Source organism: Odocoileus virginianus, chromosome 31 (assembly GCF_023699985.2).
Source record: "Odocoileus virginianus isolate 20LAN1187 ecotype Illinois chromosome 31, Ovbor_1.2, whole genome shotgun sequence".
NCBI lineage: Eukaryota > Metazoa > Chordata > Mammalia > Artiodactyla > Cervidae > Odocoileus > Odocoileus virginianus.
Window position 1 is genome coordinate 7051806 of NC_069704.1, and position 26729 is coordinate 7078534.

The 26729-nt window shown below is 42.6% G+C and overlaps 1 protein-coding gene across 1 annotated transcript in view; it reads right to left on the minus strand.

The window, feature by feature from the left end:
* Window positions 1-26729, minus strand: part of PAPPA (pappalysin 1) — a 259266-nt gene that overhangs the window by 146658 nt on the left and 85879 nt on the right. The gene's annotated exons all lie outside the window — the stretch shown is intronic.

Sequence of the window (26729 nt, forward strand, 5' to 3'; positions counted from 1 at the left end):
CCCCCATTTCCTTTCTGACCATTTTCAAAGAGAAATGTTATTCTTCTCTTTCATCTCCCTCTGCACCAATTAATTACTTTTTAATAATAAAAATGTGTCATGGGAAAAAAGAAAGCACAAAATGGTAATGAAGAGAATTCCTATCAGATTCCAGAGTTGGGGTGAGGGGGGATTCATAAACAAAAGGATGGTGTCAAAAAATCTCAAGTCCTCTTGCCCATCTGTTGTTTCAGCTGCTGCTCGGGCTGGGGCTGTTTGGATAAGGCCAATAAGATAACAGGTGCAGCGACAACAGACAGTATCTCCTGACTCTCAACACAATGAGGAGCTAGAGTTTGTGAGCACTGAAGGAGGCTGCCGAAGAACACAACCCTTCTGAGAATGCTGGACTTACGACCCAGGAGAGAGCTTGTTTTAGCACTGCTGGAGCAGGTTAAGAATATTGAGGGTAGACCAGAAGTCCCTGGAGATTCTAGCCGCGCTCTGCCAATGAAAACTAAGTAGGCAAAATGCATAAAAATCTTGAGATATTATAACTGTATGAATAGTGGTTGCCTTGTAAACCTCTGGAATGCTAATTTGTTGATATAATTAGAGGCTTTTATAAAAGTTCATTGGATATTTGAACCACCTCTAGACCAGTGAATGTATACATTTTCAGATGGTGCTTCTGAAACTGGAATATTGGGGCAGGAGAAAGAATGGCTTTCCTAGGAGATGCATGAAGGCCCGAGATAAAGATGACATGCACTCTATTGTACATTTATTTTGCTTTGAAATATGGAGGCTGGGACTTCCTGGAGGTCCAGTGGCTAAGAATCCGCCTTGCAATACCAAGGACGTGGGTTTGATCCCTGGTCAGGGAACTAAGCTCCCACAGGCCCCAGGGCACCTAGGTTCACGCACAGCAACTACTAATACTGTGCACTTTGAAGCCCACTCAGCACAACTAGAAAGTGCATGCGCTACAAACAAAAGATTCCACATGATGGGTTAGGGTTAGGGTTAGGGCAAAGATCCGGCATGCCACAGCTAAGGCTCAACACAGCCAAATCAAAAAAATTTAAAAAAATAAAAATAAAAAATATGGAGGTATGTTTTACATTAAACAAGTATGGCCCAATTAGGGAATAAAATTAAAAAAAAAAAAATTTCTACAGGCTACCTCCCAGCTACTGGGGGCATATGGTCACTGTCTGAAGCAGATGGTGCACTTGGGTGGAAAAGCGTGAGACTGTGAAGAGTGTGTCTCTATCTTGTGCTTTTTCATTCGTGGTGTGCATCCAAATGACTTGTGCCTGATGATATTTAGGGGCTCTGCTAGTATCTGTGACTGCTTTCTCCCCCACCTTGCCTGGGCTCCTCCCCTCTCCCTCCTCCTCCGTCTCAGCAAATACCACTTTGAGGTGAGCAAACACATGTGTCCATCCTGGCTTCCTCACTTGCTTGCTGAGAAGTCATAGGTGGGGGTTCCAGTGCGGTGAGCCTATTTCAAATTAGTCAGAAGCCTGGTTTCACAGCATATTCCCACAGGTTGAACGTGAGGGCACAAAAAGCACCTATATTTCCAGCCAACGATAAATAGCTAACAAATGTTAACCTGTTACTCTTAAAGCTAAATTATCAACATTTTCATCCACTGAGAGTTTTGCTGTGCTCTCTTTACCAGAAGGAATGGAGAGACAGATAACTATATATAAACTTGGTTTGGTAAACCCATGAAGATGAATAAGACCATCATCTATCCTATGCATCATGGTTTGATGGAAACTCTCTTTTCTGCCACAGTGCTTGGCTAGAACACCCTCAGGGCATGTGGCTCTCTCTCTTTCTCTCTCTCTAGGTAGCTGTTTCAAGTTTTGAAATTTCTGGATCCCAGAAGGTTTGTCTTTACCCTGGGGCAAAATCGATTCCCCAGTAACTTCCACCACTGTCCTTCTTATTACCTGCAGGCATTACACAGAAAGTATCTGATGGGTAGAGAAACCTTAATACCCTGCTTCTAAACAGTGCGTGCATGGCACATGCATGATTATCTCTCAGAAGCCTGAGAGTGGCACTTTGGGGCAGGGGTTGTTATCCCAAGTTTTCACATAGGAAATTAGAAGCCATTCCCTTCATTAAAAGGTAGAGAAGGGAAATCATGGCAAAAATGCTATGAAAAAGATGATATTTCTCCACTTAAGAATTCTTGTGATAAAACTATATTTTCTCCAAATTAAAGTCACAATGAGTGCTAAACCAGGGCTCTTTTCTCAAGAGCCTAAGGTAGAAGAGTTTCCCTGGGAGCTTGGATGGTAAAGTGTCTGCCTGCAATGTGGGAGACCCGGGTTCAATCCCTGGGTCGGGAAGATCCCCTAGAGAAGGAAATGGCAACCCACTCCAGTATTCATGCCTGGAAAATCCCATGGACTGAGGAGCCTGGTGGGCTACAGTCCATGGGGTCACAAAGAGTTGGACACAACTGAGTGACTTTTCTTCTCTTCTAAGGTAGAAGAGAATTTTTTAGAGAAGGACAGGTTATGGCTTCTGAAGGCTTTGCTGGAGGTTAGGACCTATTTCACGGTTGGCCTAAAAGTAGGACATTTATGTCAGCTTGTTCCTTTCAGCTGCTCTGAAAACCATCTGGAAAGTCTTAATGCTGTCACTGGAACCCCTTCCCCTCCTGAGTCTCCCACATCCAAGCAGACCCTAAGCCTTGTCAACAAGCCCATCCAACAGTTTCCATGTCTTTCCCTATGCGTCCTTGCTACCACCTACATCCCAACCTTGACAGCTCTGCCTCACCCTCTTGCCTCGAGCATCTCCCCTTTCCAGCCTCGCCAACACCATCAGAATATTCTTAGATCCAAAGCTACTCTCCAGCTCAAAACCTCTCCATGTAGGGCAGTGATGGGAACACGCTTCCACCTGAAACTTCCTATTTCTCTTTGTTTAAAACTAAAATTTTACCACTTCATCTGAAACACAATCAGTTTCATCACTTCTGATTTCTCTCATAGAGTTCTGAGTGCCAGTTTATTTGAAAGCTAACCTCCACCAGAATTCAATCATTAATGCATCACATCTCAGATTAAATTCAGGCTTTTAGCTAGTAAGTTTAAATGGCAGTATTTAAATGTGATGAGATTGTTTGGCTAGTTTTGAAGGGTGGCTTGTTTTGCATCCTTGGTATGACTTTTTTTTAAATGTTTTTATGCTTAACCATCATTGTTTCACAAATATCTCAAATTACACATCTGCCTTAGGTTTGCATCTCTGGCAATTAGAAATAAAAACACTGACATTTCTAAGTGGTATGATTTTTCAGTCCTTTTCCTCAGAAATGTATTGATTGTGATGTGTATCAAATTTGAAGCACAACCTAAAAGTAAATTTAGTTATAGATTATAAAATCACTATCTTAAGAAAATACATGTTATTAAGGAGTCTAACACACCATGACCTAGCTTTTGGCAAAAATGTCAATTTCTTAAAATGTTGGTGTGTAATTAGTATCATGACAGCAATTAAAAACCCTTCTGAAATCTACAAGCAAGTCACTTTCTTTCTCTCAGTCTGTTTTCCTACCTTTTAATTAAGATGTATGATTCCTGTCCCATACCACTGTGAAGATAAAATGAGAACTACAAAAGTACAACAGGAGAAAGAGGGCAGGGGAACATCATCTCACAATGGAAATATGCCACTTTGCTTGCTCCAGGAAATTCTCTCTGAGCCTCTTGATTCCTCTGTATCGACCTCCTATTGTTTCCATATTATAGCATTCGTGTATCATACACTCTGTCTATAGTCTGTGTAACTGAACTGCATTATACTTTTTTGATACCCTAACTTCTGCAATAATTATAGCAATTGTAGTTTCCATTTGTTGGGTATTTATCACATGCCAGGCACTATGCCTGGCACTTCATATGAATAACATCATTTAAGCAAAACAGCAGTCCCTTGAATATTTACTATGAAAAGTTTTTAGCTGAGGAGACAAACACCTAGAGAGGTTAAGCTACCTGCCTGCAGTCACACTGCTTTTGTCACAGGACAGAAACTTAAGCAAGTCTGTCTAATTCCACCCCAAGACTCTGCTCTCTGGAGGTGAAGACCCTGGCTGTTACAAACCAGAAAAGACGGCAGAGGTGAAAAGATCAAGTTTTTGAATCATGTAGCATCCACATACAAGGACTAGTTGGAAAGTTCTAGAAGTCAGGAGAGACACACACTCTCTTAAACACCACTACTGACTCACCCATCATGGGCAAGCCATGCCTCCTCTCTGATCATCCATTTCTTCGTCTACAATGGGAATCTGGGAAGAATGTGACAAGCAGCCCTAATTTAATGAGGAATGTGGTGTTGCATCTTCCTGCCACAGGCTTTTCTACAAGCTAGAAGCTGCCTCAGCACTTAAAATTCTGCGCTGAGAAGGATGTAGTTCTAAATCTGCCACCCAGATTGACTAAGCTGGGACTCACGGTGGGGGGGACCACCTAGGATGCCTCTGGCTCAGGGAGAACCCAAGTATTCCAGGGCTGCCTTGGGCTAAGGATAAGAGGGTAATCCCTGGGTGCTTCACACACCAGCTTCCAGCCACGGGAAGAGAAGGAAACAATCACTTTTGGAGCCTGAGATGATGTGCCCAGGCACCCTACACATACCATTAGTATTGTGTTGATTAGAAAATATATTAATCTTATAGAAAAATACAAAGAACATTACAACAAATCCCCTTAGACTTACCACCCAGCTTTGTCGCATTAAAACATTTTGCCATATTTTCTTCCTCTTTTCTTTTTGGTGTTTTTAAAAGAAATAAAACATAACTGTTTTGTATTTTTTGTTTTCAATCAACCATTTCTCTCTCACATGAGTGCTTTTATATTTCTTGTGCCTATGTGTTGCTCTGCATGTTTTAAACTTCCTAGGTGTTTTAATACTACATTTATTATTGTGTAGCTGTGTTTTTCAAACCCAGCATTGTTTTTGAGATCACATATATTGATCATATAGATCAATGCAGTAATATACTTCCTTTGATCATTCTTTTCCTGATAGGTGCCCAGATTATATCTGTCATTATTACTATCACCATTGGTAATCTTTTTATTTGTTATTTCCAATAACATTGCTTTAAACATACATGTTCACATTCCTTTGCACATAAAGCATGAGTGTCTGCAGGAAATACATCTAAAGTGGTACGGCTAGACTGAAGATAACTGCATCTTCAACTTTATTCAGTTCAGTTCAGTTCAGTCACTCAGTCATGTTCGACTCTTTGCGACCCCATGAACCGCAGCACGCCAGGCCTCCCTGTTCATCATCAACTTTATTAGATATTGCTAGATTACTCTCCAAGAGTGTACCAATTAACACACCCACCAATAGATTTTCCGTTGCTCCGGGTCCCGGGCAGCACTAGATTCTACCAAACATGTAACTTTGTAGCTAATCTGATGGGTATTAAATTATATTTGGGCTTCCCTCATAGCTCAGATGGTAAAGAATCTGCCTGCAACGCAGGAGACGTGGGTTCAATCCCTGGGTTAGAAAGATTCCCTGGAGAAGGCAATGGCAACCCATTCCAATACTCTTGCCTGGAGAATCCCTCGGACAGAGGAGCCTGGCGGGCTGTAGTCCACGGGGTCACAAAGAGTCGGACACGACTGAGCAACTAACGCTTTAGGGCTTCCCTGGTGGCATTATTCTACGTCGCCTTCCCCTGATTACTAACAAGCCTGAGTACCACTTCATGTGTTCGTTGACAACATGTGTTTCTACCTGTGTTGACTGTTCATCACTCTGGCCTGTTTTAAATTGGATTCTTTTGTCTTTATTGATAAGCCATGCATTTACAGATAGTGGATACTGAGCCTTTGCAATTTTTTCTTTTCATTCTGTTTAGGTTGTTTTGTTGAATAAGAAGTTTTAATCTTTTCCTTCATGATTTGGCCTTTTGTTGGCTTGTTAAATAAACATTTCTTTGCTCCAAGGTATTCACAAACACAAATTAAAGTAGTCTCCCCTATTTTCTTCCAATGGATTTAAGTTTTAATTTTTACATGTATGGCTTCAATCAACCACAAACAGTTTTTAAAATGATGGTGGTAAGGATTGTTTCCCCCAAAATAGAGATGAATCATTTGTCTGACATTATTTATGTAAAACTTAATCCTTTCACTACTGAATTGTGGCACATTCTTTGCCGTATATCATTCAGAACTTAGATAAGCTTTCTTTTTTGGTGGGGGAGAGTTATCTTGTTTCATTAGTTTATTTTTTTCCTGTTATCTTATCAATAGCAGTTTGTCTTAATTTCCATAGTTTTAGAAAAGTCTTGATTTATCTACAAGTCCACTCTATACTTTGGTTTTCTCCATCAAAAGACCCTTTCACTTTTTCAAGTGAATTATTAGTTTCATTTTCTGAAATGCCTGTTGGGATTTTAATTCCAATTTCATTGAATTTATAGATGCATTTGAGGATAAAACACTTCTTTATGACATTGTATCCTCATATTTAACTGTATAGTTTATCTTTTTATTTATTTAGGTCTCCTTTTATGATTTCAATAAAGTTTTTAAAGCTTTCTTCATAAAAACTGTGATATTTTTTATTAGGGATATATTCCTAACTCTAAGCATTTTATAGATGTCACTGCTATAGTTAATGATAGCTTTAATCTATCTACCCATCCACATATATAAACATATTTGCATGTATATCTATGTTTGTATCTTCATGTCTTAGAGCTGACAAAAATAATTTCTAGATTGATATTCTATTCATCAGTCCTCACAGGCTGTTTTATTAGTTTCACTACTTTGTTGATTCTTATTAATTTTTCTATGCAGTCTTTTATAGGCGAGGGCCATGATGGTTTAGTTTCTCCCTTTCCAATCCTCAGAGATTTTGTTGATTTTTTTTGCCTAGCTGGGTAAGGTAGGATAAATGGTGTTACTGGTTTTGTTTGTTTTTATCATGAAGGGACTTGATTTTATTAAGAGTTTTAAAATTCTGCATCTAGTAAGACAATTTTATTAAAAAAAATATTTTCATATGCTGGTCTTGTGAATTACATTCATAGACCATATAACTTTAACATCTCATTTTATCCTGGGAAAATCCACTTGATGCAATGTATATGGATCTGTTTGAGTTTGTAGGTTTTAAAACATTGATATATTTGGTCTGCTAGTCTCTTATACGGGCTTCCAGGGTAGCTCAGCTGGTAAAGAATCCACCTGCAATGCAGGAGACCCCAGTTTGATTCCTGGGTTGAGAAGTTCCCCTGGAGAAAGGATAGGCTCCTCACTCCAGTAATCTTGGGCTTCCCTTGTGGCTCAGAGGGTGAAGAATCTGCCAGCAATGCGAGAGACCTGGGTTTGATCCCTGGGCTGAGAAGATTTTCCTGGAGGAGGGCAGAGCAACCCACTCCAGTATTCTTGTCTAGAGAAGCCCCAGGGACCGGAGGAGCCTGGTGGGCTACAGTCCATGGGGTCACAGAGAGTCAGACACGGCTCAGCGGCTAAGCACACACAGGATCATACATAAGGTTTCTTGCTTTTTCGATCATACACTCAGTTGACCCAAAAGATGTTTTAACCATCTTCATTTATTTACCTGTCTGCTTGTTTACTGGCTTATATATTTATGTGTTGTGCTATGGACAGAAATGCTATTCTATGTGATACTTATTCTTTGATACTTCCTGTTGTCATTTTGTGGCCTGGGACATAATAAATTAAAAAAACATGTTCTATACATTCTAGAAGAAAATATTTATACTTAATTCAGTAGTAGGGTTCTATATATTTTTGTCAGATGAAACACTTTTTTGGGTGTGTTGTTCAAAGTCGCCTAGATTATTATTCTATTTTTTTTTTTGCTTAGTGTAATAATTATTGAGAAAGTATGTTAAAATATTATAATACCACTGTGGATTTATCACCTTTTTTTCTTAAAGGTAAGTGTCATAGTCGATTTATATATTTTTAGGGCATGTTATTTGGTATATACAAGCTCAGAATCATTATATAACTTCCATTTATCATTATATGTTAATCACTATATCTTAGAAAAAAAATTTTTTTGTCTTAATATTTCCTTTACCTGATATTAATATTAGTGTGTTTTGGTTAGCTTTTTCCTGGCAAGTATTTTCCATTCCTTTACCTTTAACCTTTCAATGAATTTATATTCAATTAAATCCAACATGAGAATCTACATCATCATAGTCGACTTCAATCTGATTAGCGTGATGACTATTAATTAATTTATCCCATCCTGTTATGCTCTCCATTTATCATCCTTTTTCCTTGCTTATTTACATCCCCCCTTTCTTACCTTCCTTTGGATATACTGGATCTCTTTATTTTTACTCTGTACCCCTAGTTAGTCCATCTAATTTTTACAGATTATACTTTACTATTTCTTTTTCCTGGTTACACAAAAATATGAATGTACACACTTCTTATCAATGTCAAAATTTAATAAAAACTGATGTTGATTTCTTACCCTTATTCTTAGGTTTTTATGTTTTTTTGTGGGTTTCTTTTTTTAATTTTGACATGTCAACTCATGTTCATCGGGTTTTAATCGGTGGGGAATCATGTTCCCCAAGGTCAAGTCTACATTCCCTCTCAGAGGACAATTTCTAGGTAACCTTGAAACATTATTCATTGAGAACTCATCTTTTTCATTTTGCTTCCAGTTAGTTTTTTCAGTTCAGGCATTCCCAGACCATAGTGAGCAATGTAAACTCAAACCTCAAATCTTTATGAGATATAGGACATAGACATAGATATTTTCCCCCAAGTACACCCTTTCATTAAGCATGTAACTTTCAGAAGTCCTAACTTCATTCTGAAGCCCTCAGATATGACTTCCCACTCAAGAGTTTCAGGGCCAAATCTCTCCTGGAATAAGTGAGAATATTCAATCCACTCACTTGCCAAACTGAAGGCTCTCCCTTGTCCAAACTACATCAATAAAACTAGATTCAGAGCTAACCTGTCTAATTCTCAGTTTCATTTTATTGTTTGCCTGTAGCAACTTTTTTTTTTTCACTTCTCTGATCTGTCATGCATTTTGAAGAACACTAGTAACATTGGTTGTATTTTATCTCAAATGACTGGATAGATGTTTGTACTAGAAATATTTTTAGTTTGCTAGCCCATATTTTCACATACAATTACTAATATATACCCAAAAGATAGAAATCATTTGCACTGTTCAATTGGGGTTGAGTGTAGTTCAGTGATCTGCCCAAGATCAGGGAGATAATAATTATATAGCAGAATTTAAATCATGCTATTTGACTCTAGAACCCTTGACATTCCCATGATACTGAGAGGACTCCTTGGATAAGTATACACTAGTAAGCTGTGCATTAATCGACAATCAAGTGTAGACCATGGCAAATATCTGAAAATAACACAAGCTCCACTTGTAGTTCTAAAGTCTTTTAGGAAGCTACAACTCAGACTAAAGTAGACTTTATTGCTTATGTAGAGTTATAGAACAAATAGCTTAAGCACTAGCATATTGCTAGAGTGAAAGCTGATTTTTGTTTTAATTGAGAAAGGATAGTAATATTACTACAACTGCTTTACTTTTTTTCTAACCATCAAGATCACCCACGCTTGCTTTAACAAACTAAAACACTATATAAAATAATTAAAATAAAGTAAAATTATATCAAATTCCATCACATTGAAGCAGCTATCAAGAATAGTCCAGACTTCTCTAGTGGTCTAGGAGCTAAGAATCCGCCTGCCAATGCAGGGGACACGGGTTCCATCCTTGGTCCGGAAAGATCCCACATGCTACAGGGCAACAATGCCTGTGCGCCACAACTACTGAATCCATGCACGCCCACGAGCCCACGCTCTGCAACCAGAGAAGCCACTGCAATGAGCAGCCTGTGTACTGCAACCAGAGGGTAGCCTCCGCTTGCCCCAGCTAGAGAAAGTCTGCCCGCAGCAACAAAGACCCAGTGCAGTGCCCATCACAAAGAAAACACATTAATAATCAAATAAATGAATAATTTTTTAAAAGAAGAACATTCTGGTTAGCATCTTTCATGTATCTATGTATTATCACACACAAACACACAATTTTCTATGAATGTAAGTGCACAAATATGTCAATACTATTTCATCTTTGAAGTGAAGTGAAAGTCGTTCAGTCATGTCCAACTCTTTGCGACCCTATGAACTATACTGTCCATGGAATGCTTTAGGCCAGAACACTGGAGTGGGTAGCCTTTCCCTTCTCTAGGGGATCTTCCCAACCCAGGGATTGAACCCAGGTCTCCCTCATTGCAGGCGGATTCTTTACCAGCTGAGACACCAGGGAAGTCCATTTCACCTTTAAAAAAAAGGGCACAGGAGAAGTAAGTCCAGCTGGTTAGCTTCATGCTGTCTAATTACTGTCATGATTTTGACCACTTTTCAAATCCTGAATAAATATGTGTGTATCATTTCCCTGGCTGATCCATTCATTCATCCAAATAGCATTCACTGAGTTGTCCCAACTTCTCCTACGTTTCCTGGATTCAAAGATCAATAAAATATAGCCCTGCTTTTAGGATACTCATAGGCTTGTGGGGAAGAAAAGACAATAAAATGAGTGGCTTTCACACAGGTTAAAGAGGTCTATAGGACCACAGGTAGTATCAGACACAGAGGAGGAGCCTGAACAGACTTCTCAGAGAAGGTACACTGGCTTGACAGGAGGTGGAAGGAGAAACCATGCCAGGGGAAGAAGACGGAAATGGCTTTCGAGGCAAAGGACACAACCATCTTTGTTCTGAGGAAGACTATTTTGGCAGCAGTAGAGATAGCTGGTTTGGAGGAAAGGCATAAAGACCAAATATTCCCCATGGGATGAACGATGTGGGAATAAACTACATATCAAGTTTGGGCACTGTGCTAGACATCGTCATATTCTAAATTGATTAAAGAGACCTAAAACTTACAATAAAATATCTTTCCTCACTGAATGGCTGAAGCTATGAGTGGTCTTCTCCAAAGAATTTCTTAACATTCATACACTCAGGGTTTTTTTTTTTTCCCCGCTATATACAGTAATAATATACTCCTAATTCCAATTTTGTTTGGGTATCACCCTGAATTTTTATGAGAACGCTTGATTTTTGTTATAGGTTAAGAGGCCCTTTGGGCTTAGGTTTTATGGGAAGAGGGCAGTTGTTAATTATCTGAAGCAGAAAATATCCTCTGCCTTTGGGAAGGGACAACTCGAAAGGCGTTTTGACATCACTGTGGATGTCACCTGGACCGCATGTCAGGAAAAATGACTAGGATTCTTCTATTAACTTTGGCTGTGATTTCAGATGACTTAGTTCCCCTCTCCCAATGCTGCTTTCCTTGTGCAATTCAAATAAGAAGGATGTAAGGAACTTCTGGTAGGAGTCATTCCAAAGATGAAGAAGGCAACATCATTGTTCTCAAATAGTTCAGTGGGCAAAAGAGAGGATAAGCCAAATACAGTTTGACTGTAATTCAAGGAAGAACTTAAAGAGCACCAACAGAAAAGAGGGTCCAAGAGCGGTTAGAAGGATGAGAAAGGGAAGACTCCTAACACTGTTAGCTTGATTCCTCTCCCAAGTGCCCATATCTCCCCATATTTGATTATAAAATTCAGCACCCTTTGTTGCAGTCAGATATCTTCCCTGGTGTATATTAAGCGTGCTTAGGACAAAAAGAAACATCAGCCTTTCACGGCTACATCTCTGTACCTAGCACAGTGCTTGGCACAGGCGAGGTTTCCAACAATATCTGCTGAAGGAATTAACAGTGTGAGATAGTGCACACAGGGAAAATGTCAAGGCATAAATGATGAGCATGGTATTCAGTAGGAACAGCAAAGAACAGGAGACAGGTAGATGTTCTGAGAGGAAGAACAGTGCATTAAGACTGGCCTTCAAACTAAGTCAAAGGAAGTGCTCAAGTTCGCTGACAACGGTCAGCTGAGAGCGTGCAGGAAATGGTGGAAGGTTCTGAGCAAGATACTGCGGCATGAGTCACCGATCAATAGGAACCCACTGTTGTAAAAGCAGGGGACTGAACGCAATGATTTCCCAAGTCCCCCGTCTCCAGCTGCCTAAGTCAGAATAGATGGTTTAACAGCAGTTGAGATATCAAACCAGCACCCAGGTCTTTAGACAGCCTGGGTTAAATCCACTGCCACCTACCCTCCTGCCAGAGCAGGACCTGGTAGACCGCAGCCCCTTCCATTCAAGTGCCCTTTTGTTAAAGCAGTGAATCTCAGAATACCGAGATTCCATTGCTAAGAAGAGAATCTTTGTCTGGGAAAATGAACTTTTGTCTTACAATGTCCATCCACTATTCCTCTTGGGGGCTGCTGTGAGTTCCAACTCGTGGTCTGGACTAAATGAATAAAGAATGAAAAAGCAGGGATCCGAGAATCCACGGTGCTTGTGTATCCCTCCCAATGGGACTTGGGTCCACCCCTCTCACGCAGGTAAGACCCAACTCATTCTTTCCCTGCTGACGACGCAGCCCTCACTCTGTATAAGGCTCAGAAAAGGAGCAGATGTATACACTCAACTGATGAATTCCAGCAGCTTTTGAAATAACTGTCCAAAGGTTTGCCCTGGTACCAATTTACAACACAGTAGCAAATTTAATAAAACTAACAGTTTGCAGCCAAGGCCTTTGTTATTTTGTTTTAATCATCTTTTACCACCAATTGAAATGATTTTCTACTTTCTTGGTGCAGTGCAATAAAACACAAGACAAAGAATGGAGGGGCAACGTGGAAATTAGAAAAAGATTCCGAGCTTCAAATCCGGGGATAAGGTAACAGCAGGCCTGAGATCTAGCTGGTTGGTTGCGTCCGGTGCAGATTTGAAGGGAAGACATTTCCCAGTCTGGGGGAAATGCCACACCTGGATAGCATTAAAGCAAGGAGGGAGGAAAAGGCCTACAAGGGACTCTTGTTTTTCCTGAACGCAACCAAAGGCGCTGTGTGACAGCTTCCCCAAACACCCCTGCTGGTGATGGACAGGGCTCTTGATTACAGAGCAGGAGCCTGTGACAAGCTGACCGGTCGCCAAGACCCCCGGGAGCCGAATCGCCAGATACGGTGGGAGGCAAACAAGGCGCTCAGCACAGTGTGAACGCGAGGCCACGCCGGGGCCAGGAGCCGAGCGGGGGGACCGGTGACAGCCGGTGATGGAGCAGCGCTAAGTGAACACAGTTGTGGAGGACTCGGGGCCAGCGCAGAAGGCAGCCTCCTTTCTCTTCCCCTTGGCCTCTCTGGGTGGCCGGCGATTTTATTACTGGCAGAGGGTGAGCCCCACAGCATTTTCGAATTTGGCACCACATCTAAAACCATTTGGGGGGCTGGGTGCCTCTTTCTTCTCCCTCCTGCCCTCCCCCACCCCCATCACCCCCATCACCACCCCCCGCAGCCCTCACCCTCCCCAAGAATGCTTTGGATTCGGTGAAAGTCTCGGCGTGCAGCTAGCAAACGACATTTCCCCTCGAATTTGGAAACCCATGTGCGCTTGGGGAAAATGTAATCCTTATGTTTCTGATTCATTTACACTTAACTCATCAAAACGCTATTTTGTAAGAGCTATTTGATGTCCACGGAGTCTGCCGAGCCCCTTTGGTAAGCCGGACTTCTTAGGAGCAGGAAGTCACGTTTCTGACAAGAGGGAGAACTTGAACTTAAAAGATTGAGTTTGTTTTGAAATGAGGGCTCTCAGAGGGTCACGTGGACCCGGAGCTGGGCCAAATGCGTTCTCTCATTTCCTATAGCACCCCCCTCACCAGCACCAGCTGCCATGACGTGACTAGCGTCCGCCTGCTATGATTTCACTCCGAGCAGCCGACAGAGGCTCCTTGGTGATCAGAGAGAGCGGAGCTCAAAGCTATTGAATCCCCAGGTCTGGCCAAATTCCAGCCCCCTGCGTTGTGGGAAAAGGATCACCTGCACTGGGAATCAGGAAGACCCAGGTTCAAGACCCCATCCTGCCATTGAACGGCTGTGTGACTCTGAGGACATGGCCTCCCCTCTCTGGGTCCAGTGGAGAGGGCAATGGCACCCCACTCCAGTGCTCTTGCCTGGAAAATCCCATGGACGGAGGAGCCTGGTGGGCTGCAGTCCATGGGGTCGTGAAGAGTCAGACACGACTGAGAGACTTCACTTTCACTTTTCACTTTCAAGCATTGGAGAAGGAAATGGCAACCCACTCCAGGGTTCTTGCCTGGAGAATCCCAGGGATGGGGGAGCCTGGTGGGCTGCCGTCTGTGGGGTCGCACAGAGTCGGACACGACTGAAGCGACTTAGCAGCAGAAGCAGCAGTCAGCTCTGGGCCCAGTGTTCTCATAAAAAGGGTCAGGGCTTCAGCGCGCCTTTTCAGTCTAAGAGTTTTTGAGTCTACTTCCTAGATGGCAGGAGGTGTGAGTACCCCAGAATTCTCTCTGCTGAAAACTTGGGGACGGAGCTTGTATGCGAGTAGCTTTGCACAAGAAGGACACACAGGCATGTAGAAATCAGGCCTCGGCCATCCTGTGCAGAGCGTCTCACTGTGGGCTGGATACTCGAGGCCAGAGAGGAGGAAACTCATTGCCCCAAGTCATACAGACAATTAATGGCAGAGCCCAGCTTTCCTGGTGTTTTTTTGACTAACATCCTTGGATGGGAGATTTCAAATCATTCGGTTTACAGGATACTGAAGCTGAAGCAAAAAAAAAAACTCTGCTTCCCACTCTGACAATAGGAATGTGAACGCTGGCGCTAAAATGGAAAGGGGACTGGCATCGCTCTGCATGAGGCACAGTGAGGTGGTGTCTGGCTTGTATTAAAGCCCATGAGTGAATGATTAATCCTGGGCAGAAAACAAAGCCCATGCCTTGTAACGTTATAGGTATTAGTGCGACAGAAGATTAACCCCACGACCCCCCCAGGGGACCTTTGAGAACATTGGACAACACTTTGAGGATCGATGGATGATGAAAACAGGTGGTCTCACAGGTCCTGTCTGCCCACCCTTGATACACACACACACTCACACATATACATGCATGCATGCACACACACACATACACACATGTGTGCGCATGCACAAGCTCACCTCCATTGCTCCTGAATCTATGTACAGAAATGTTACGGTTCAAAGCCAGCTGCAGCTGCCTGCCTGCCACCGATTCATAGACTGTAATGGGAAGACACTGTTCCGTTTCTCCTTCTCCTCCTCCTCCTCTCATCCCGAACCAAACATCCCTCTGTCTTCCCATCACGTGACTCAGTGACCCCAGCACCACAGGCACTTCTGGGACCCACTCCCTTGCCTCCCCCTCCTGACCACCATGGGGTCCATCCATCCGTCAGCACTGCCTAGCCCCCCCAGCTCCCTCTGCTCCCACCCTGACGGCCATAGATCAGGGCCATCTTCCGCTTTACAGTCTGCAACACTATCTAACCTCCCTCTCCATTTATGGTCAGGGTCTCTAGTCTTACATCCACCCAGCTAGCCGCACACAGCCAAAGAGTGGTCTTAAAACCAAATCTCATCAGGATCCTCTCTTACCTGAAGATATCGAGTGGCTCCTTACCACCCTCAGGATGAAGTCCAGGCCCTTTAGCCTGCACTCTAGAACCATCGTTACAGACCTCCTCTCAACCTCTCTGGCTTCTTTGCTCAAACTCTCCCCCTCCTCCAAATTTACCCCACAGTCAGCAGGAACAAATGGTGCCACCCCCCTCCCCTGCCACCAAATCCCCATCTAAATGGCCTGGCCTTGGTATGCATGTGTGCTGAGTAGCTTCAGCCGTGTCTGACTCTTCCTGACCCCATGCACCGGAGCCCACCAGGCTCCTCTGTCCATGGAATTTTCCAGGCAAGATGCCACCTTTTCTAGGAGGGTCTTGCTGACCTTTTAAGCTGAGTGAGGATCTCCTAACCCTTTTGCTTCCCTTAATGTAACACTTTTCTCACTTTTGGTACCACTTAGGTGTCCCCTTCTCATATTAATGGGATGAAGCTCCCAGAGGACTGGGATGGTTCCTCCTTCATCTCCACTCCCCAGCATGGGGCCAGTTACACGCACAGCACTAATTCAGTGTCTGCGGAGTGAATGGCAGGCTGACTTACATCATTTGGCTTCATCCCTTGACTTGAGGAATAAGGACACTGAGGCCCAAAGAGGAGAGGAGGCCGAGCTGGAAGGTTTTCTTTATTCCTTTTGCGCCTCTGGTAACTAATCCGGTTGAGACGTTTAGAGGAAGACATCCGATATACCAGGTATCATCTGAATTATCACAGATTTCTGACCACTTATTGATCTGCCAAAGCGTTTACTCATCCATTCATGCCTTTACTGACCTATATTTATTGGCCATCTGCTTCACGCCTGTCCTTATACGAGAAGCTGAAGATAATGCAGCAAAAGCAACCTAGTTCCCATCTCTGGTATCTCACTGTCAAGGCCAAGGTATCACAGAACAAGGAAAAAAAAAATGCACCAATGCATTCTGAAGCTGTCCCAAATGGAAAGCTTGGAGAACTCTAAGAGAGAGAGAGTAGCTCAGGGAGGATTTCCGAGGGCCCCAGCACACCTGGAGGGGTTTCTTTACAGACGGCCAGTCTCTGAGCTCCCGGGGGACATGCAGCCTGCTCCCTTCTCTCTCACTGAATTAGACATTCAGGGCAGGTAAGATTTCCAGGAGGGTCTGAACAGAATGTCAGAGCTGGAAATGACTTTGAGAGTCATCTACCTAGGCCTTCATTTCATAGATGGCGTGTTGGGGGGGGGGGGGTCATGCTCAGGCTCAGAACTGGGGAGTCAGGGGCCAGGAATATAGTGCAATCTCAGGAGATCAGCACTGCAAGCCAGGTCTCCTGACTCCAGGGCTGGCCCTTCGTGGGTTTTCTCTCTTCTTTTCAGCTACAGAGATTAAAGCGCAACTATCTTTTCTGCCTCCAAATCCAGTACTGAACTCTGGGTAGAGCTGACCGGGAAACGGTTTCATGTGTGTGTCTGTGCGTGTCTGTGTGTTTGTCTTTCACAAATACTCTCTGGTCAGGCCAAGAACAACCCTAATGAAAACCAAACAATAGGAAGAATCATGAACATTTCAGTCTTTATAGTCCCCCAGATTGCATCATGTTCTTGCAAGTTCATTAACTCATTAGTTTTTCAGGACACCCCTCGTGAGGCTGTATGCATAGGAATCATCACCCATTTTTTTTTTTTTTTCCAGGGATTGGGGCTAAGGCTCAAAAGCATTGAAAGAATCTGGCCAGGGTCACGCAGCAAGGCCCTTGTGTGCTGGCCTGGGAATCAGATCTCCTGATTCTGCATTCAGCCTCTCCTAAGTCATGTCTGAGGTTCCTGCTTTAACAGACACAACATAAACCCATTAAGCTCTGTCCTGAGGATTCTCATCGGCTCTGAGCACAGACTGAATGGGTTTTTGTCCACTCCTGTTGCCAATGCCCAGTGTGAGATAAATTCCTCCATTCTTCCCACATCTGTAATTACTCTGACGGCTGTTATTTTCCTTCTCTTTCCTAGTCATTTGTTTTCCTAAAAAATCAGGAATGGGTGCTGTACCACTAAGTCCAGCCCATCCTACCGACCCACAGGGAGAATGGCCAAAGAGCAAAGAAGCAGGTGACGTTAGGACATCCTGGGCGACCCGGCTTCACCAACTCATTGTTTTCCAACGGAGCGCTTGATCCACCCCACCCTCTAATAAAACACTAAATTAAAATCTATTCCTCCATGTCAGGAAATAACATTTCCCTCATTCCAGATACTCAAACCAGAAACCTGGGAGTCATTGGACAGCTCCTTCTCAGAACCCTGGAGGCCAATACATCGCCAAGTCCTGTTGGTTCTACATTGTAAGCATTCCTCCAATTCATCTGCTTCTCCTGCAAATAATCATCTCTGGCTTGCACTTTAGCAATAGCCTCTAGATGGATTTTCTCACTCTTCCTCAACCCTTTCTTCACAGGGTACCAAGAGCAATTTTATAAAAATACAGCTCTGATGGGTTTAGCCCTCCACTTCCCAATGAACAAATCCAAACTCCATCACATAACCTCCCTTCACCACCCTGCCCTTGCTTGTATCTCGTTTTGTCTTCTGTATATCCCCCCTTAGTTTAAGAGGGAATTATCCTCTATTATAACCTCTCATAATAATAATCTTCAGTCTGTAATTATATTTTTATTTGGGCTATTATTCAGACCAGCCTTCCTATCCAATTATAAGATTCAGAATTGTAGTGCCAGTGTGGAGATTAACAGGCAGAAGGCACTTACTATTAAAAGGCTGACTAAATGAATGAATATGCTCATCAACGGAGGCTTGAGTTGAACACTTAACTTCGATGAGTTTTACTATCTGTTGAAGAGACACTAGAATGACAACCTGGTTTAAAAGCCAAGTAACGCATCAGACTGATCCATAGATGAGTGATCTCAATGGTGTGAGCACCAAACAGGGGCTCTTCACACATCCAAAATCGTGAGGGAACTTACAGACAGAGGACATTTCTATGGCTGCTGCTCATCCCAGAGATCCATTGATTTTGCTAAACCCTTTTGCTTACCCTAATGTTCTCAGAGCCCGTATTTCACTCTGAGAGGTACTTGGCCTAAGACGGATGAGAGGGAGTTGTAGGTGGATAATACCCAGCTTCCAAAAACAGAGGAAGATTGTGCTGATTATGTACACTGCTAGCCTGAGCTAGGAACAGAGGTATTTGTTCTGGGCCTGTAGAAATAGCTACCAATCCTGATGCTGCTCCTCTGTCCTGGTGACAGAACATCAGAATGCAGGCAAGGCATGCATTTCAGTAACAGCTTCTTGGAAACCATGCTGGTCTGACCATGACCACACTTTGTCAAGCCTCCTTTTCCTCATATGCTTAAATGTTCAAAAATTAGATGGAAAAGAAGTTATCTTGTGTGTGTTTATTCTCTTGCTTCTTGGAAACAAGAAAAACTAGTTTTAACATCTACTGTCTCCATTCATCAAGATACCACCTTATCCTTTTTCTGTCATAACAATGATTATGCTCTATAGTTTGCCAGGAACATCTGTTAGGGTCAGGCAAGGAGATATAAAACTTGACTCTAGCATCTATTTACTGTAAGACCATAAATGAGTGACTTTATCATTTTGAGTCTGAACTTATGCATCTAAAAATAAGGCATAGTGAGAGCTATATCTCATTGGTAGGCTTATAAAAAATACTAAGCACATATGAAGTATTTACTGGGGATTTTCTTGGTGGCTCAGATGGTAAAGAGCCTGCCTGCAATGTGGGAGACCCAGGTTCAATTCCTGGGTCAGAAAGATCCCCCGGAGAAGGAAATGGCAACCCACTCCAGTATTCTTGCCTGGAAAATCCCATGGACAGAGGAGTCTGGTGGTCTACAGTCCATGGGTCGCAAAGAGTTGGACATGACTGAGCATATATGAAGTATATTCTACATGGTAATTATTAGTGAATTACTAGTAATTCACTAGTAATGGTAATTACTAGTGAAGCTAGTACTACTGGTAGTAGACGTTACCTGCATATGTGATGGTGGTTAACAGAGAGACTAAATTTAGACTCCACTGAGGTCAGAACCTGGGTTGGTTTTTATTAAACACTGCATCTTCAAAGGTGGCATGGTTCCCATCCAAGGGGCATTTGAGAAAGATATCAATGAATATATGATTTCTAAGAGTAACTCCTTCATAAACGCTAGTTCATTCTTGACAATCCATTTTACCCTGGATTCCTAGAACACTGATGGATATGCAGGAGGGCTGATATTAAAATCCCAATTTAGCATCTAGGAAAACCGACATATGATAAGATTAACAATTAGACAGCACTTAGATATGTTAATAGACAAGTAACAGGAGAGGAGATGCAAAGCCAGTCAATATTTGAAAAGATGCTCAATCACAGGAATACCAATGAAAAGTCATGTTTTACCCATCCAGTGAGCAAAGCCAAAGCACCTCCATTTTTTGAGTAGCTGTGACCACAAGTGCAGCTAAATAACCTGTAGCACATTCCTACTGTGGCATATTATGTAGCAGTTAAAAGGAATGAAGTAGGTTTAAGCAACAAAGTGGATAAACAGTCCAGATGACTACATACCCTCCTCCAAACTCTACAAGTAATCTGAGATTGAACATGCTCTTCTGCCAGGAAGCACATTAGATTTGTCCATTCATTCACTCATTCATTCATTTGTTTATGTATTTATCAATTTTTGATGAGCATCCATTTTTCAACCATCCATTCTGTGGCAAACTTCTTCAATAATCAACTCTTACCTCTTTCAGGTCTCAACTTAGACAGACATAACTTCTTCTAAGAAGAAGTTAGGGTAAATTCCTAAATCATCTCAAGCTGGGTTAGAGACCGTTCTTAAGTTTTATATAGCCTTCTTATGCTCCTCACCCCACACACTTTTCATGCTGCAGCATAATCACCTGATTTTTTTTTCCTGTTTCTCCCTTTAAACTGTGTGCTCATAAGGCAAGGCATCAGGGCTCTCTAGTTCAAGTGTAGAGCATGGCACAGAACAAGATACCTAGTAAATATCTGTGAATATAGGAGTTACTACCAAACACGACTGAATTACAGATTTTCACTATTTGGTTGATGAATGAAAGAAAAAAAAAAGGAACATATATAAGAACAAAGAATACATGACTAAGTGATATACAGAAAGAGCCAGGAAAAGAAATGGCCCTAAGAAAAAAAATGGAATGGTGACTCACCTTGAGAGTCACAGAAACAGCAAGGAAGACCCGCCTGTTTCAGGTGACCCTGATTTGGTCTAACATTTCCCAATCCTCTGATGTTTAATATGGCATCACATGTCAATCTTATGGCTAAGATCTGGAGGCAAGAAACTCGTCTCTGAGAAGTCCCACTTTGTGCTACCGCTGACTCATTCTTCACACCCTTACCCAACAAGCATTCATGGAACCCTGAATGTGTTACAAATAAGCATGCTAAATTTTGTACTTAAGAATCTGAACCAGGTAAGAGGAATAAACAAACACAGCTAAAGATAAGATAGGTTAGACAGTAATCAAAGACCAAGGATCATGTTACAAGACACTTCTGTTCCAAACAGGCTAGGATCTCAATGATGACAGGTCACCCAGCCTTTATTATAAGTCACGAGGAGACCCTTCTGGTCTCTGTTCAAATGTCACCTTATCTCAGAGGCCTTGCCTGACAACCTGTCTAAAAAGCACTATATTCTAACCAGTTGGAGCACTGTGTAGTGCTTCCTGGTTTGTCTCTTCCAGCTACATCCCAGGGATGAGTAAAAGTAAGGATCCTTTCTGTTCTATTCACTACTGCATTGCTAGTGCCTTGAAAGTGCTTGGGTTCATGATGGGAATCAACAAATATACACCCAGAAAATGAACTGATGAGTGAACTATAAAGTTTCTGAAGTTACTCATGGGGGTTCTGAGTATGTGGAACCCAAAGGAAGAGACTTAGGGTTTGATTTGTAAAACGTGGACTCATATTCACAACAACAACAACAAAAAAAATATTCACAACAATTTCCACCAAGATCATGTGAATATACCCTTCCCTTATGCTGTCCTTAGTCATTCTGTTGTGTCCAGCTCTTTGCGACCCCATGGACTGCAGCCCGCCAGGCTCCTCTGTCCATGGGGATTCTTCAGGCAAGAATACTGGAGTGGGTTGCCATGCCCTCCTCCAGGGTATCTTCCCCACTCAGGGATTGAAACCAGGTCTCCTGCATTACAGGCAGATACTTTACCATCTAAGCCACTAGGAAAGCCCATGAATACTGGAGTGGGTAGCCTATTCCTTTCCAGGGGATTTTCCCTACCCAGGAATCAAACCGAGTCTCCTGCATTGCAGGTGGATTCTTTATCAGCTGAGTTACCAGGAAAGTTCATCCTTCCCTTATCATTATTCATTTATTCCAAGACTTATATTGAGAATACCAAGGATGTGAGGTAAAATAGAGATTGTGTTGGCACCTTAATAGGTCTGAATATGAAAGAATTGATAGATTAATTAATTTTGGACAGACAAATAAACTGGTGGGGAGAAACAACTTTTGAGAATATTTCTAGCTCTAAATCAATGATTCTAAGAACAGAGAGGCACAACCAAAGTAGGTGACACAGACAAACTTGTTCAACTAGAGAATGAATAATTAATAGCACTATCATTGAAGTTGATGGAACTCCGTGCAACCCCCAGCAATGGTTACACTGTTTGATAGCTGTGTAGACTTTGAGTTTTAGGTTCTGATCTATAATTTGGGGTATAGGACCACCTACTTTGTGGAGTTGTTGTACAGATTAAGTTAAATAAGACCGCCTAAGCAAAGACCTTAGTATGTGTTTGACATATAGTAGCTACTTAGTAAATTACCACTTCTCCATTTCTCTTCCACTGCTAAACCCCTTCCCACTCTTTATTTAAGAATCATTCAAAAATATTTACTGAATGCTGACTTTGTGCCTAGAATTGTTGTAGGCACTTGGACCACACCAGCAGATAAAGAGGCAAAAATCCAGTCCTCAAGGAGTTTATATTCCTCAATTACAGCTCAGTTCTTCCAAGTTTGGGTTAGAAACCTCTGAATTGACAATGGATGGATGAACAGATAAGTTGATGAATAATGAAAGTGAGCTGCTATCTGCTGTTCCTGGTTTGCTTTATATCTCACTTTCTCCAAGCCAAAAAGAAGGGTTAGTTTTATCCAGAGTCCTTATTTATTAGAGACAGCTGGAGATTCAGTACAGACCCGAGGAGTATGGTGCCCAATGCAGAAGCACTTGGCAGCCGAGCCAGAAACAGAAGTGTCCTCACTCCTTCCCAGCCAGACACAAAAAGACCTGGCCGTGCATTTCGTGTTGCTGGACTCCAAGAGCAGGTCTCAGGAATGGTCTGCGGGCTGGTAGCCTGTGAACTGTAATCCTGTCTTCTGCTTTCTGTACCTTGAACTTCAGCCAGCTTGGATGCAGGTCTGAGCTCTAAAATCCTGCCTCTGCATTATTACAGCAGGTGGAGTAGTGTGGCTGAAAAGGTGGGATTTGGAATTAGACCTGGGTTTTAAGCCTGACTCTGACATGACCAGGCTTCCCTGGTGGTTCATCAGTAACAAATCTGCCTGCTAATGCAGGGGACATGGGTTCTGATCCCTGGTCGGGAAGATCACCCGGAGGAGGAAATGGCAGCCCACTCCAGTATTCCTGCCTGGGAAATCCCATGGCCAGAGGAGCCTGCTGGGCTATAGTTCACGGGTCACAAAGGGGTCAGACACAATTGAACAACTAAATAAAAACAAGAACTGTCATTACCAGCTGTATTAGGTCCTTTCACTAGGACATGCAGAACCAGTAAGGTCTATGCTGGGTACTGATTTAGAGACAGTCTCTGCCGAGTCCCTTTTACTATTAAAAAACAACCAACCAAAGAGAATGACTCACCTAAGAACAACTCCTATCCACAGAGAAAAGCTTTATATGTTGTCCCCTCATTTTACAGGTAGAAAAAAAACCCAGAAAACAAAGGTGAAGCAACGTGCCTTCAAGTCACATAGTGAGTTAGGAGCGGAGTCAGCATGGGTCCCCTCTTCCCCTGTCAATGTCAGACCTCATTTAATGGAGAGCTTCCACTTAAGGGAGACAGTCCACAGTTCTCCCCTGTGCTGGCCAAGAGCAATCAGTCTACGAGAAGCGTCCATCGGGTAAGCACAGAAGCCTCTCCCTTCATCAATGTCATACCTTGGGAAACTATCTCCAGTATAGATAACAGAAAGAATAAATATTTTTGTTGAGAGAAAAAAATGAAGACAAAGGTCAAAGGGAATCATGTAATGGGTTGAGTCAGGGAAGAAAAAGAAAGCTTTTTTTTTTCTCTCTCCTCTTTTTCTCCAAAACAGTCTTTATATAGAACTTGTCTAAGAGCCAATTTATTTGATATGGAAAAAATGTGAAAGCAGTCAGACACACACACACACACACACACACACACACACACAAAGAGGTATTTGTGCTGGAGTTTAGAACTCGAATTACCAAGAGATAAAGGAGTTGAAATAGTAGGTTGACTTGGAACGATATTTTATTTTTTCAGAGTCTCAGAGAACTTTCAAGTCAGGAAACGGAGTCCGGCCCAGCCCAGGTCTCCAATAAATTCCTTGGGACTCGAGAAAGACAAAGAGGAAAAGGTCAAGGAAGGACTCAGTCTAGCCCTTGTGCCTGCAACACAGAAGGGACCAAAGAAACATTTGTTGAGGATGAAAGGACAAATGGTGCACAGTCTGGACCTGAAGAGTGGTGATTTGGGAAGCAAATTGGCCTAGGACCTGGCATTTTTACCAAGTGGTTAAGGTCTTCAGCAATAAAGTGTGAGTGTCTAAGGACAGAGGACTGAGTCATTTCTGAAATCTATAGCTCCCAGCACAGACTACAGCACCTAGAATGCCCTCAATACATACTTGTAAATTGAATGAGTAGTCAGTCGTATGAGTAAAGAGAACTTGGAGCTTCCTGGGGCTTAGAGATCAGTGAGAATAATAACTATTAAACTTCAAACAGCATCAGAATCATCTGGAGACGACCTGTAGGCAGAGTTTCTTAGTCAGCAGTCTGGGCTGCGGCCTAAGAACCTGCTCTTTCTAAATTCTCAGATCCTGTTGATGCTGCTGGTCTGGGCCACACTTCAAGAGCCTGCTTTGGTGCAGAGTTTCTTAAACTTGGCTGCAAGTCAGAATCAACCAGTGAGATGTTAAAGGCTTAAGAGTTATGCCTCATTCTCCTATTAAATCAATATCTGGGGCAGGACCAGGAGGAAAGAGGAGACGGGAATGTAAATAAGCTGGAGATGATTTTTAAATGTCCCCAAATTTTGTAATGTGCAACTCAGTCTGAGAATCCCTCATCTAATACAACCTCCTCCTTGTGGATGTAAGGCCTCTGAGGTCCAGAAAGAGTAAGTGACTAGTATAAGAACATATGGCAAGTTAGTGGCTTAGCTGAGAAGAGAATTCAGGGTGGTTTTACTTCTTTGGTGAAATCTACCATCCTGTACTTATCAACCCATGTGAGCTCTTGCAGGCTCACAGCTCCAGGCTAAGGAAAACAAAAAAAGAGCTGTGTCTAAGTTGAGGTTTTAAGACATCTATTATTTCTTCTCTTCCTTGTTTTACACAGAAATGTTAAGTGGATGCATATTTATAGAATTTTACCATTTTAGACAAGTGAGGAGATGGAAGAGACGGGGTTATGCAGGATTCTCAAGGCAAGACGATCTTTTAAGTACATCCTCAAACACAAACCAAGGGCTCCCTCTGAGTTCTTAAACAGATGTTCTTCATCTCTGAGTCAATGAACGGGCAAGGGTTTGCTTGCAATGTGCACGTTAATTGCCGGCCTTGTAAAAGGAAGTGCTGGTAAAGTGTCTGAAAGTGGTTCTGTCTCTTAAAGAGATTAAAAGTTTCCTCCAGAACTTGGTTTCTATTAATAACTGGCTTAGCACATATTTTCAAACAGACAGAGCAGAGATTGTGTCTTATATCTTCTTAGAACCAAAGAAAGTGCAACAAAAGGCCCATAGTTACCATCGACGTCCACGTTTTCATCAGTCAGAGAGTAAATCAAAACTCAAAGGGATTGACTGATTTATCCAGCGTGAGTCAGCAGATCAGCTGGGACTAGACACAAGGTGTCTGACTCCTGAGCTATTGTTCTTTTCAGTTCTCAAAGTGTTCCCTATCCATGTCGCTTGTACATAGAAGAGGCAAGGTTCAACAGATGTGACTTCATAGACTCTTGGTATCCATACTAGGTGAGGCTAAGGCCCCCTCATTTGTTAAATTAAAGCAGAAATTGGGATCACATCTTTAATTGAATAGTGGTTCAGTGCACTGGCTTCGGAGCCAGGATGAATTCCAATCCTGACCTCACCACTTCCTAAGTATGTGATCTTGGACAAGTGACTTCACATCTCTAAGCTACAGTTTCCTTCTGTAAAATGAGAAGGAGACTAGGGCTGTGGTTGTGGAGAGGATGAAATAAGTCAAAGATGCAAAGACATTAACCCATGGCTTGGCAGAGAAGAAAAGCACTAATGGCTTCATAGTAAGGTGGTGCCTGTCATAAAACATAAATCCTTAGGATATTTGAGGAAGAGGTGATAGAGAGACATCTTGAGAAAGGAATATTAAGAACAAACATTATCTCACATCCAAGCAATGAGTACCCAGAAAGAACCATGGAGACCTAGAGCTGTGAGGGCGCCAAAGAATCAAATGGGTACGAACCTCTCTTCCACACTGGAAAACAAAGACGGTTACTGGTTATGCTCACCTGCCATCATCATCCCACTCCAGTACTCTTGCCTGGAAAATCCCATGGACAGAGGAGCCTGGTGGGCTGCAGACCACGGGGTCGCTAAGAGTCGGACGTGACTGAGCGACTTCTCTTTCACTTTTCACTTTCATGCATTGGAGAAGGAAATGGCAACCCACTCCAGTGTTCTTGCCTGGAGAACCCCAGGGACGGGGGAGCCTGGTGGGCTGCCGTCTATGGGGTCTCACAGAGTCGGACACGACTGAAGCGACTTAGCAGCAGCAGAAGCAGCAGCAGCCATCATTATTTTTAAGCAAACATCTGGGAACATGCTCAGTTTCCAGCCAACCTACT